Below are 13,305 nucleotides of genomic sequence, written 5' to 3' on the forward strand. Positions count from 1 at the left end.
AAAAAAAATCCAAAAGCATCACATATGGGCTAGAGTAATAACTTAGTACCACCACTAGTAGAAAACAGGGCTTTGGTCCAGGCCTGGCCAGCCCATTAGTCCCGGTTCAGTCATGAACCGGGACCCCATGGGGGCATACGCCCCGGTTCGTGAGCTCAGGGGGCCGGCCGGGCCTCATGGGCATTGGTCCCGGTTCGTCTGGACCCTTTGGCCCCGGTTCCAGACACGAACCGGGACCAATGGGCCTCGCTCCTGGCCCACATCCATTGGTCCCGAATCGTGGCTGGAACCGAGACAAAAGGGGGGCCTTTAGTCCCGGTTCCAGCCACGAACCGGGACCATGAGGTGGCTATATTGTTGGGGAACGTAGTATTTCAAAAAAAAATCCTACGATCATGCAAGATCTATCTAGGAGAAGCATAGCAACAAGCGGGGAGAGTGTGTCCACGTACCCTCGTAGAACGAAAGAGGAAGCATTTAGTAACGCGGTTGTAGTCGAATGTCTTCGCGATCCAACCGATCCAAGCACCGAACATACGGCACCTCCGCGTTCAGCACACGTTCAGCTCGATGACGTCCCTCGAGCTCTTGATCCAGTTGAGGCCGAGGGAGAGTTTCATCAGCACGACGGCGTGGTGACGGTGATGATGAAGTTAGCGGCGCGGGGCTTCGCCTAATTAAGCACTGCGACGATATGACCGAGGTGTGTAACTGTGGAGGGGGGCACCGCCCATGGCTAGGAACAATTGATGTGTGTTCTAGGGGTGCCCTCCCCACGTATATAAAGGAGGGAGAGGGAGGGAGGCAGCCTAGGGCGCGCCCAAGTAGGAGAAATCCTACTTGGGCCCCTAGTCCAATTCGGCTCCCCCACCTTACCATATTTGGACAAGGGGGAAAGGAAGGAGGGGGAAGGGGAAGGAAGTAGGAGTCCTACTTCATACTTTCCTTTTCCTCCTCTCCTTTCCCTTTCTCCCCACGTGGCTGGCCCTATAGGGGGCGCACCAGCCCCTTGTGGGCTGGTGTGTTCCCTTACTTGGCCCATTAAGCCCATATCTTTGCCGGGGTTTGCCCGGAACCCCGTCCAGTGACCCGGTATCACCCGGAACACTTCCGATGTCAAAATACCATCGTCCTATATATGAATCTTTACCTCTCGACCATTTCGAGACTCCTCGTCATGTCCGTGATCTCATCCGGGACTCCGAACAAACTTCGGTCATCAAATCACATAACTCATAATACAAATCATCATCGAACGTTAAGCGTGCGTACCCGACGGGTTCGAGAACTATGTAGACATGACCGAGACACATCTCCCGTCAACAACCAATAGCGGAACCTGGATGCTCATATTGGCTCCTACATATTCTACGAATATCTTTATCGGTCAAACCGCATAACAACATACGTTGTTCCCTTTGTCATCGGTGTGTAACTTGCCCGAGATTCGATCGTCGGTATCATCATACCTAGTTCAATCTTGTTACCGGCAAGTCCCTTTACTCGTTCCGTAATGCATCATCCCATGACTAACTCATTAGTCACATTGCTTGCAAGGCTTATAGTAATGTGCATTACCGAGAGGGCCTAGAGATACCTCTCCGATACACGGAGTGACAAATCCTAATCTCGATCTATGCCAACCCAACAAACACCTTCAGAGACATATGTAGAGCATCTTTATAATCACCCAGTTACGTTGTGACGTTTGATAGCACACAAGGTGTTCCTCCGGTATTCGGGAGTTGCATAATCTCATAGTCAGAGGAACATGTATAAGTCATCATGAAAGCAATAGCAATAAAACTAAACGACCATTATGCTAAACTAACAAATGGGTCTTGTCCATCACATCATTCTCTAATGATGTGATCCCGTTCATCAAATCACAACACATGTCTATGGTCAGGAAACATAACCATCTTTGATTAACGAGCTAGTCAAGTAGAGGCATACTAGGGACACTCTGTTTTGTCTATGTATTCACACATGTACTAAGTTTCCGGTTAATACAATTCTAGCATGAATAATAAACATTTAACATGATATAAGGAAATATAAATAACAACTTTATTATTGCCTCTAGGGCATATTTCCTTCAGTCTCCCACTTGCACTAGAGTCAATAATCTAGTTCATATCGCCATGTGATTTAACACCAATAGTTCACATCACCATGTGATTAGTTCACATCGCCATGTGACTAATACCCAAAGGGTTTTACTAGAGTCAATAATCTAGTTCACATTGCTATGTGATTAACACCCAAAGTGTACTAAGGTGTGATCATGTTTTGCTTGTGAGAGAAGCTTAGTCAATGGGTCTGTCACATTCAGAGCCGTATGTATTTTGCAAATTTTTCTATGTCTACAATGCTCTGCATGGAGCTACTCTAGCTAATTGCTCGCACTTTCAATATGCATCCAGATTGAGACTCAGAGTCATCCAGATCGGTGTAAAAGCTTGCATCGGCGTAACTCTTTACGACGAACTCTTTATCACCTCCATAACCGAGAAATATTTCCTTAGTCCTCTAAGGATAATTTTGACTGCTGTCCAGTGATCTACTCCTTGATCACTATTGTACCCTCTTGCCAAACTCATGGTGAGGTACACAATAGGTCTGGTATACAGCATAGAATACTTTATAGAACCTATGACTGAGGCATAGGGAATGACTTTTCATTCTCTTTCTATTTTCTGTCGTGGTCGGGTTTTGAGTCTTACTCAACTTCACACCTTTGCAGCACAGGCAAGAACTCTTTCTTTGACTGTTCCATTTTGAACCACTTCAAAATCTTGTCAAGGTATGCACTCATTGAAAATCTTATCAAGCGTCTTGATCTATCTCTATAGATCTTGATGCCCAATATGTAAGCAGCTTCACCGAGGTCTTTCTTTGAAAAACTCCTTTCAATCACTCATTTATGCTTTCCAGAAAATTCTACATTATTTCCGATCAACAATATGTCATTCACATATACTTATCAGAAATGTTGTAGTGCTCCCACTCACTTTCTTGTAAATACAGGCTTCACCGCAAGACTGTATAAAACTATATGCTTTGATCAACTCATCAAAGTGTATATTCCAACTCTGAGATGCTTGCACCAGTCCATAGATGGATCGCTGGAGCTTGCACACTTTGTTAGCACCTTTAGGATTGATAAAACCTTCTTGTTTTATCATATACAACTCTTCTTTAAGAAATCCATTAAGGAATGCAGTTTTGACATCCATTTGCCAGATTTCATAAAATGTGGCAATTGCTAACATGATTCGGACAGACTTAAGCATCACTACGAGTGAGAAAATCTCATCGTAGTCAACACCTTGAACTTGTCGAAAACTTTTTGCGACAATTCGAGCTTTGTAGATAGTAACACTACTATCAGCGTCCGTCTTCCTCTTGAAGATCCATTTATTCTCAATGGCTCGCCGATCATCGGGAAAGTCAATCGAAGTCCATACTTTGTTCTCATACCTGGATCCCATCTCAGATTTTATGGCCTCAAGCCATTTCGCGGAATCTGGGCTCATCATCGCTTCCTCATAGTTCGTAGCTTTGTCATGGTCCAGTAACATGACTTCCAGAACAGGATTACCATACCACTTGGTGCGGAACATACTCTGGTTGACCTACGAGGTTCGGTAGTAACTTGATCCGAAGTTTCATGATCATCGTCATTAACTTCATCACTAATTGGTGTAGGCATCACTGTAACTGATTTCTGTGATGAACTACTTTCCAATTCAGGAGAAGGTACAATTACCTCATCAAGTTCTACTTTCCTCCCACTCACTTCTTTTGAGAGAAACTCCTTCTGTAGAAAGGATCCATTCTTAGCAACGAATATCTTGCCTTCGGATCTGTGATAGAAGGTGTACCCAACAGTCTCCTTTGGGTATCCTATGAAGACATATTTCTCCGATTTGGGTTCAAGCTTATCAGGTTGAAGCTTTTCCACATAAGCATCGCAGCCCCAAACTTTAAGAAACGACAGCTTAGGTTTCTTGCCAAACCATAGTTCATACAGTGTCGTCTCAAAGGATTTAGATGGTGCCCTATTTAACGCTAATACAGCTGTCTCTAATGCATAACCCCAAAACGATAGTGGTAAATAGGTAAGAGACATCATAAATCGCACCATATCTCATAAAGTAAGGTTACGACGTTCGGACACACCATTACGCTATGGTGTTCCTGGTGGCGTGAGTTGTGAAACAATTCCACAGTTTTAAATGAAGGCCAAACTCGTAACTCAAATATTTGCCTCCGCGATCAGATCGTAGAAACTTTATTTTTTTGTTACGATGATTTTCCACTTCACTCTGATATTCTTTGAACTTTTCAAATGTTTCAGACTTGTGTTTCATCAAGTAGATATACCCACATCTGCTCAAATCATCTGTGAAGGTCAGAAAATAATGATACCCGCCGCGAGCCTCAACACTCATTGGACCGCATACATCGGTATGTATTATTTCCAATAAGTCAGTGGCTCGTTCCATTGTTCCGGAGAACGGAGTCTTAGTCATCTTGCCCATGAGGCATGGTTCGCAAGCATCAAGTGATTCATAATCAAGTGATTCCAAAAGCCCATCAGCATGGAGTTTCTTCATGCGCTTTACACCAATATGACCTAAATGGCAGTGCCACAAATATGTTGCATTATCATTATCAACTTTGCATCTTTTGGCATCAATATTATGAATATGTGTATCACTGCGATCGAGATTCAGTAAACCATTTACACTGGATGTAAGACCATTCATGTCAACAGAACAACGATTATTCTCTGACTTAAAAGAATAACCGTATCGCAATAAACATGATCTAATCACATTCATGCTCAAAGCAAACACCAAATAACATTTATTTAGTTCCAATATTAATCCCGAAAGTAAAGGGAGTGTGCGATGGTGATCTTATCAACCTTGGAATCACTTCCAACACACATCGTCACCTCGCCCTCAACTAGTCTGTGTTCATTTTGTAACTCCTGTTTCAAGTTACTAATCATAGCAACTGAACCAGTATCAAATACCCAGGGGTTACTATGAATACTAGTAAACTACACATCAATAACATGTATATCATATATAGTTTTGTTCACTTTGCCATCCTTCTTATCCGCCAAATACTTGGGGCAGTACCGCTTCCAGTGGCCAGTCCCTTTGCAATAGAAGCACTCAGTCTCAGGCTTAGGTCTAGCTTTGGGCATCTTCATGGGAGTGGCAACTTGCTTGCCATTCTTCTTGAAGTTCCCTTTCTTTCCCTTGCCCTTTTACTTGAAACTAGTGGTCTTGTCAACCATCAACACTTGATGCTTTTTCTTGATTTCTACCTTTGTCGATTTCAGCATCGCGAAGAGCTCGGGGAATTGTTTTCATCATCCCTTGCATATTATAGTTCATCACAAAGTTCCAGTAACTTGGTGACAGTGACTAGAGAACTCTGTCAATCACTATCTTATCTGGAAGATTAACTCTCACTTGATTCAAGCGAGTGTAGTACTCAGATATTCTGAGCACATGCTCACTGGTTGAGCTATTCTCCTCCATCTTGTAGGCAAAGTACTTGTCAGAGGTCTCATACCTCTCGACTCGGGCATGAGTCTGAAATACCAATTTCAGCTCTTGGAACATCTCATATGCTCCGTGACATTTCAAAACATTTTTGAAGTCCCAGTTCTAAGCCGCAAAGCATGGTGCACTAAACTATCAAGTAGTCATCATACCGAGCTTGTCAAACGTTCATAACGTCTGCATCTGCTCCTGCAATAGTTCTGGCACCTAGCAGTGCATCAAGGACATAATTCTTCTTTGCAGCAATGAGGATAATCCTCAGATCACGGGCCTAGTCCGCATCATTGCTACTATCAACTTTCAACTTAGTTTTCTCTAGGAACATATCATAAATAAAACAGGGAAGCTATATGCGAGCAATTGATCTACAACATAGATATGCAAATACTATGAGGACTAAGTTCATGATAAATTTAAGTTCAATTAATCATATTACTTAAGAACTCCCACTTAGATAGACATCCCTCTAGTCATCTAAATGATCACGTGATCCATATCAACTAAACCATGTCCGATCATCACGTGAGATGGAGTAGCTTTCGATGGTGAACATCACTATGTTGATCATATCTACTATATGATTCACGTTCGACCTTTCGGTCTCAGCGTTCCGAGGCCATATCTGCATATGCTAGGCTCGTCAAGTTTAACCCGAGTATTCTGCATGTGCAAAACTGGCTTGCACCCGTTGTATGTGAACATAGAGCTTATCACACCCGATCATCACGTGGTGTCTCAGCACGAAAAACTGTCGCAACGGTGCATACTCAGGGAGAACACTTATACCTTGAAATTTTAGTAAGGGATCATCTCATAATGCTACCGTCGTACTAAGCAAAATAAGATGCATAAAAGATAAACATCACATGCAATCAAAATATGTGACATGATATGGTCATCATCATCTTGTGCCTTTGATCTCCATCTCCAAAGTACCGTCATGATCTCCATCGTCACCGGCATGACACCATGATCTCCATCATCTTGATCTTTATCAACATGTCGTCACACGGTCATCTCACCAACTATTTCTTTTGCAGCTATTGCTATCGCATAGCGATACAGTAAAGCAATTATATGGCGCTTGCATCTTATGCAATAAAGAGACAACCATAAGGCTCCTGCCAGTTGCCGATAACTTTAACAAAACATGATCATCTCATACAACAATTTATATATCATCACGTCTTGACCATATCACATCACAACATGCCCTGCAAAAACAAGTTAGACGTCCTCTACTTTGTTGTTGCAGGTTTTACGTGGCTACTACGGGCTTCTAGCAAGAACCGTTCTTACCTACGCATCAAAACCACAATGATTTTTCGTCAAGTGTGCTGTTTTAACCTTCAACAAGGACCGGGCGTAGTCAAACTTGATTCAACTTAAGTTGGAGAAACTGACACCTGCTATTATCGCCCACAGCTCATTGTGTTCTACTCGTGCATATAACATCTACGTATAGACCTGGCTCGAATGCCACTATTGGGGAACGTAGTATTTCAAAAAAATCCCTACGATCACGCAAGATCTATCTAGGAGAAGCATAGCAACGAGTGGGGAGAGTGTGTCCACATACCCTCGTAGACCGAAAGCAGAAGCGTTTAGTAACGCGGTTGATGTAGTCGAATGTCTTCGCGATCCAACCGATCCAAGCACCGACACTTCCGCGTTCAGCACACATTCAGCTCGATGACGTCCCTCGAGCTCTTGATCCAGTTGAGGCAGAGGGAGAGTTTCGTCAGCACGACGGCATGGTGATGGTGATGATGAAGTTAGCGGCGCAGGGCTTTGCCTAAGCACTACGACGATATGACCGAGGTGTGTAACTGTGGAGGGGGCACCGCACACGGCTAGAAACAATTGATGTGTGTTCTAGCGGTGCCCTCCCCACGTATATAAAGGAGGGAGAGGGAGGGAGGCAGCCTAGGGCGCGCCCAAATAGGAGGAATCCTACTTGGGCCCCTAGTCCAATTCGCCCCCCCTACCACATTTGGACAAGGGGGAAAGGAAGGAGGGGTGAGAGGAAGGAAGTAGGAGTCCTACTTCATACTTTCCTTTTCCTCCTCTCCTTTCCCTTTCTCCACACGCGGCTGGCCTTATAGGGGGCACACCAGCCCCTTGTGGGCTGGTGTGTTCCCTTACTTGGCCCATTAAGCCCATATCTTTGCCGGGGTTTGCCTGGAACCCCTTCCGGTGGCCCGATATCAAGTGGAACACTTCCGGTGTCAAAATACCATCGTCCTATATATGAATCTTTATTTCTCGACCATTTCGAGACTCCTCGTCATGTCCGTGATCTCATCCGGGACTCCGAACAAACTTCGGTCATCAAATCACATAACTCATAATACAAATCGTCATCGAACGTTAAGCATGCGGACCCTATGAGTTTGACAACTATGTAGACATGACCGAGACACATCTCCGGTCAATAACCAATAGCGGAACCTGGATGCTCATATTGGCTCCTACATATTCTACGAATATCTTTATCGGTCAAACCGCAAAACAACATACGTTGTTCCCTTTGTCATCGGTGTGTTACTTGCCCGAGATTCGATCATCGGTATCATCATACCTAGTTCAATCTCGTTACCGGCAAGTCTCTTTACTCGTTCCGTAATGCATCATCCCATGACTAACTCATTAGTCACATTGCTTGCAAGGCTTATAGTGATGTGCATTATCGAGAGGGCCCAGAGATACCTCTCCGATACACGGAGTGACAAATCCTAATCTCGATCTATGCCAACCCAACAAACACCTTCGGAGACATCTGTAGAGCATCTTTATAATCACCCAGTTACGTTGTGACGTTTGATAGCACACAAGGTGTTCCTCCGGTATTCGGGAGTTGCATAATCTCATAGTCAGAGGAACATGTATAAGTCATCATGAAAGCAATAGCAATAAAACTAAATGATCATTATGCTAAGCTAACGAATGGTTCTTGTCCATCACATCATTCTCTAATGATGTGATCCCGTTCATCAAATCACAACACATGTCTATGGTCAGGAAACATAACCATCTTTGATTAACGAGCTAGTCAAGTAGAGGCATACTAGGGACACTCGGTTTTGTCTATGTATTCACACATGTACTAAGTTTCCGGTTAATACAATCCTAGCATGAATAATAAACATTTATCATGATATAAGGAAATATAAATAACAACTTTATTATTGCCTCTAGGGCATATTTCCTTCATATATATACCCCTCGCCCGCGGTCAGAGCACTCCACTGTCTGTTTCTCCGGCCGGCGAGGGGAGAGCTTTGTGGTGCTCTAGCTCACCTCCTATGCACATGAGGTGTTTGATGAAATGCCCGAGCCACACTACTTAAGCTTTCTCCTCTCCAAGCTCGACCTCCTCAAGATTTGTCTAGGTTTAGCGGTCTGTCACGTCCCGTCCCTGTCTTCATCGCCATCGATCGCCTGCGCCGATCTCGTCGCCGGCACCACCATGGTGAGCCTCTTTTTCTTATCTTCTTTCTAAAAGAATTTTTTTTCTTACTTGTATGATTAGATAGATAATTGTCTAATTTTCTTACTTTTATTATTGCTTGTTATTATATAGTGCTTTGGTTTTGGTATCCGCCCCCGTCGGCCCTCGTCCTATCTAGGATTCGGATGTGGTATATATTATCTTTTATAACTATTTGGTTCATTTATTGTTTATGACAATTATGCCGACCAACGTGACATAGATTTTATTTATCTAGGAGGTATGTGAACCGGAAATTCCAACCGACCCTATTGTCAAGAGGTTAAATTTAGTTGAAGAAGAAAACAATTACTTGAAGGAAAAAAATAATAAAAATTAAGGAGGAGAAGATGATATTGGAGTTGCATGTTGCGGATGTCGTCGATGATCATAAGATCAAGATGGATGCAATGCGCTTGAAGATTAGAAAGATTAGAAAATATGCCATTCATACCGAGGCTTGGTATCATTATGTCGTTGGATCAATTGTTACCTTGGTTGCGATTATGATCGCATTTGTTGTTGCATTAAAATATTTTACATAGTTTCAATGTATGGTTTAATTAGATGCTCTGGAGAGCTATATGTTGTTCAATGAGAACTATCTATGTACTTTGGTTTTAATGTGATGATGAACTTCTATTAATTTGGTCACTTATCTATTCATGATGTTCTGTAATGGTTTTTGACACGCTTAATTATATATAATGCACGCAGATGAACCGACAATGGATGTACGGTGACAGACACACCTCCGAGTACATTAAGGGCATGCATAATTTTCTCGAAGTGGCTGAGGCAAACAAGCAGAATGGTTTTATGTGCTATCCATGCCCTATATGTGGGAATACGAAGTCTTACTCTGACCGAAAAATCCTTCACACCCACCTGCTTTATAAGGGTTTCATGCCACACTATAATGTTTGGACCAAGCACGGAGAAATAGGGGTTATGATGGAAGACAGCGAAGAAGAAGAGGACGATGACAACTATGTGCCCCCTGAATACGGTGATGCTAAAACGGGGGAAGCTGAAGATCAAGAGAAACCAGACGATGTGCCCGATGATGATCTCCGCCAGGTCATTGTTGATGCAAGGAGACAACGCGAAAGTCAAAAGGAGAAGCTGAAGTTCGATCGCATGTTAGAGGATCACAAAAAAAGGGTTGTACCCCAATTGCGAAGATGGCAACACAAAGCTCGATACCGTACTGGAATTGCTGCAGTGGAAGGCAGAGAATGTTGTGCCTGACAAAGGATTCGAGAAGCTACTGAAAATATTGAAGAAGAAGCTTCGAAAGGATAATGAATTGCCCGACAGTATGTACGCAACAAAGAAGGTCGTATGCCCTCTAGGATTGAAGGTGCAGAACATACATGCATGCCCCAAATGACTGCATCCTCTTATCGCGGTGCGTACGAGGATTTGAACGCATGCCCGGTATGCGGTGCATTGCGGTATAAGATCAGACGAGATGACCCTGGTGATGTTGACGGCGAGCCCCCCAGGAAGAGGGTTCCTGCCAAGGTGATGTGGTATGCTCCTATAATACCACGGTTGAAACGTCTGTTCAAAAACAAAGAGCATGCCAAGTTGATGCGATGGCATAGAGAGGACCGTAAGAAAGACGGGAAGTTGAGAGCACCCGCTGACGGGTCGTAGTGGAGAAAAATCGAGAGAAAGTACCGGGCTGAGTTTGCAGGTGACCCAAGGAACGTATGGTTTGGTTTAAGCGCGGATGGCATTAATCCTTTCGGGGAGCAGAGCAGCAATCACAGCACCTGGCCCGTGACTCTATGTATGTATGACCTTCCTCCTTGGATGTGCATGAAGCGGAAGTTCATTATGATACCAGTTCTCATCCAAGGCCCTAAGAAACCCGGCAACGACATTGATGCGTACCTAAGGCCATTAGTTGAAGAACTTTTATAGTTGTGGAATGGAAACGGTGTACGTGTTCGGGATGAGCACAAACAGGAGGAATTTAACCTGCATGCGTTGTTGTTTGTAACCATCAATGATTGGCCTGCTCTCAGTAACTTTTCAGGACAGACAAACAAGGGATACCACGCATGCACGCACTGTTTAGCTGACATCAAAAGTATATACCTGGACAAATGCAGGAAGAATGTGTACCTGGGGCATCGTCGATTTCTTCCGACCAACCATCAATGTCGAAAGAAAGGCAAGCATTTCAAAGGCGGGGCAGATCACTGGAAGAAGCCCCGCCATGCGTATCGGTGATCACGTACTTGCTATGGTCAATGATTTACACGTAATCTTTGGAAAGGGTCCCGGCGGACTATTTTGTTTCGAATGACGCTGAGGGACGCGCACCCATGTGGAAGAAGAAATCTATATTTTGGGACCTACCCTACTGGAAAGACCTAGAGGTCCGCTCTTCAATCGACGTGATGCACGTGACGAAGAACCTTTGCGTGAACCTGCTAGGCTTCTTGGGCGTGTATGGGAAGACAAAAGATACACCGAAGGCACGGGAGGACCTACAACATTTGCACGAAAAAGACGGCATGCCTCCAAAGCAGTATGAAGGTCCTGCCAGCTACGCTCTTACTAAAGAAGAGAAGGAAATCTTCTTTGAATGCCTGCTCAGTATGAAGGTCCCGTCTGGCTTCTCGTCGAATATTAAGGGAATAATAAATATGCCAGAGAAAAAGTTCCAGAACCTAAAGTCTCATGACTGCCACGTGATCATGACACAACTGCTTCCGATTGCATTGAGGAGGCTTCTACCGGAAAACGTTCGATTGGCCATTGTGAAGCTATGTGCATTCCTCAATGCAATCTCTCAGAAGGTGATCGATCCAGAAATCCTACCAAGGCTAAGGAGTGATGTGGCGCAATGTCTTCTCAGTTTCGAGCTGGTGTTCCCACCATCCTTCTTCAATATCATGACACATGTCCTAGTTCATCTAGTCGACGAGATTGTCATTCTGGGCCCCGTATTTCTACACAATATGTTCCCCTTTGAGAGGTTCATGGAAGTCCTAAAGAAATATGTCTGTAACCGCGCTAGGCCAGAAGGAAGCATCTCCATGGGCCATCAAACAGAGGATGTCATTGGGTTTTGTGTTGACTTCATTCCTGGCCTTAAGAAGATTGGTCTCCCTCAACCGCGGTATGAGGGGAGACTGACTGAAAAAGGCATGCTTGGAGGGGACTCAATAATATGTAGGGACGGGCATTCTTGGTCTCAAGCACACTACACAGTTCTACAGAACTCTACCTTGGTCAACCGCGGGCCGAAAAGCCCTTTTCGGCCAAACAGTGACCGAAAAGAACCTCTTCGGCCAACACTAGGCCGACGGGTCATAGTTCTGGTTTTTTTGCATTACGTGCTATAGTTTCCGAATTTGCTATAAAAAAACGTCATAGTTTTGAAAAAAAATCTCTGTATTTAGGAAGTAAAAGAAGGAATGTTGCAGGTCAATTGTGGTGGGTGAGTTGGTCAGTGCGTTCAGTGTTCAATCCCGTACTGCTGGGTTAGAATCACTCTGCTGCGTGTGCGCACAGTTCTTTGGGGATTGAACTAACGCGCCTGTTAGGCGCCCGTTTGCGGAATCAGTTTCATCTCAGACAGATCAGAGTGCTTTGTAAGTGTATAAGCAAATAAAAATACTCTATATATTTACATGGCAATATAAATAGGCAGTTCTTAATGTCGAAAGCAAGCTGATTTCCATTTGATCCAACAGAAACCACAGAGAAACATAGTTTAGCCACAGAGAAATAACTTCATACCAATTACCTGCAACCTAATTGCTAAAACTATCATTGGAATGGATACAAACAGAACTTGCCATGTAACAACAGCCAATACCACTAGATTGCTATATGCATTTAAGCTGGAACCAAGGCTAAACAGTAAGGCAAATGGAACATCAAGGTCAACGATACTCAAATCTGAAGAAACCTGCATTAGAAGAAAAAGGGAACGAGTTAATCTATCCTCAGAAGAATCTTTTGGTGTAAAACAGAACAGAAAATAGTTGTATTTGCCATTGGTTTAAGAATTTTTACCCGGCTAAGAACCCGTCCTAGAGGAGTAGAATCAAAAAATGACATTGGTGCATGGAACAATGAATTGAGTAACTGGGAAAATAAGGATCTTGATGTCTGAATCCCAAGAACAACGACTGATAAAGATCTTGATAGCAAGAAAAACATCGAGCAAACTCCGATAATGATGTACACAGAAATTAACTT

This window comes from Aegilops tauschii, chromosome 7 (genome assembly GCF_002575655.3).
Source record: "Aegilops tauschii subsp. strangulata cultivar AL8/78 chromosome 7, Aet v6.0, whole genome shotgun sequence".
Lineage (NCBI taxonomy): Eukaryota > Viridiplantae > Streptophyta > Magnoliopsida > Poales > Poaceae > Aegilops > Aegilops tauschii.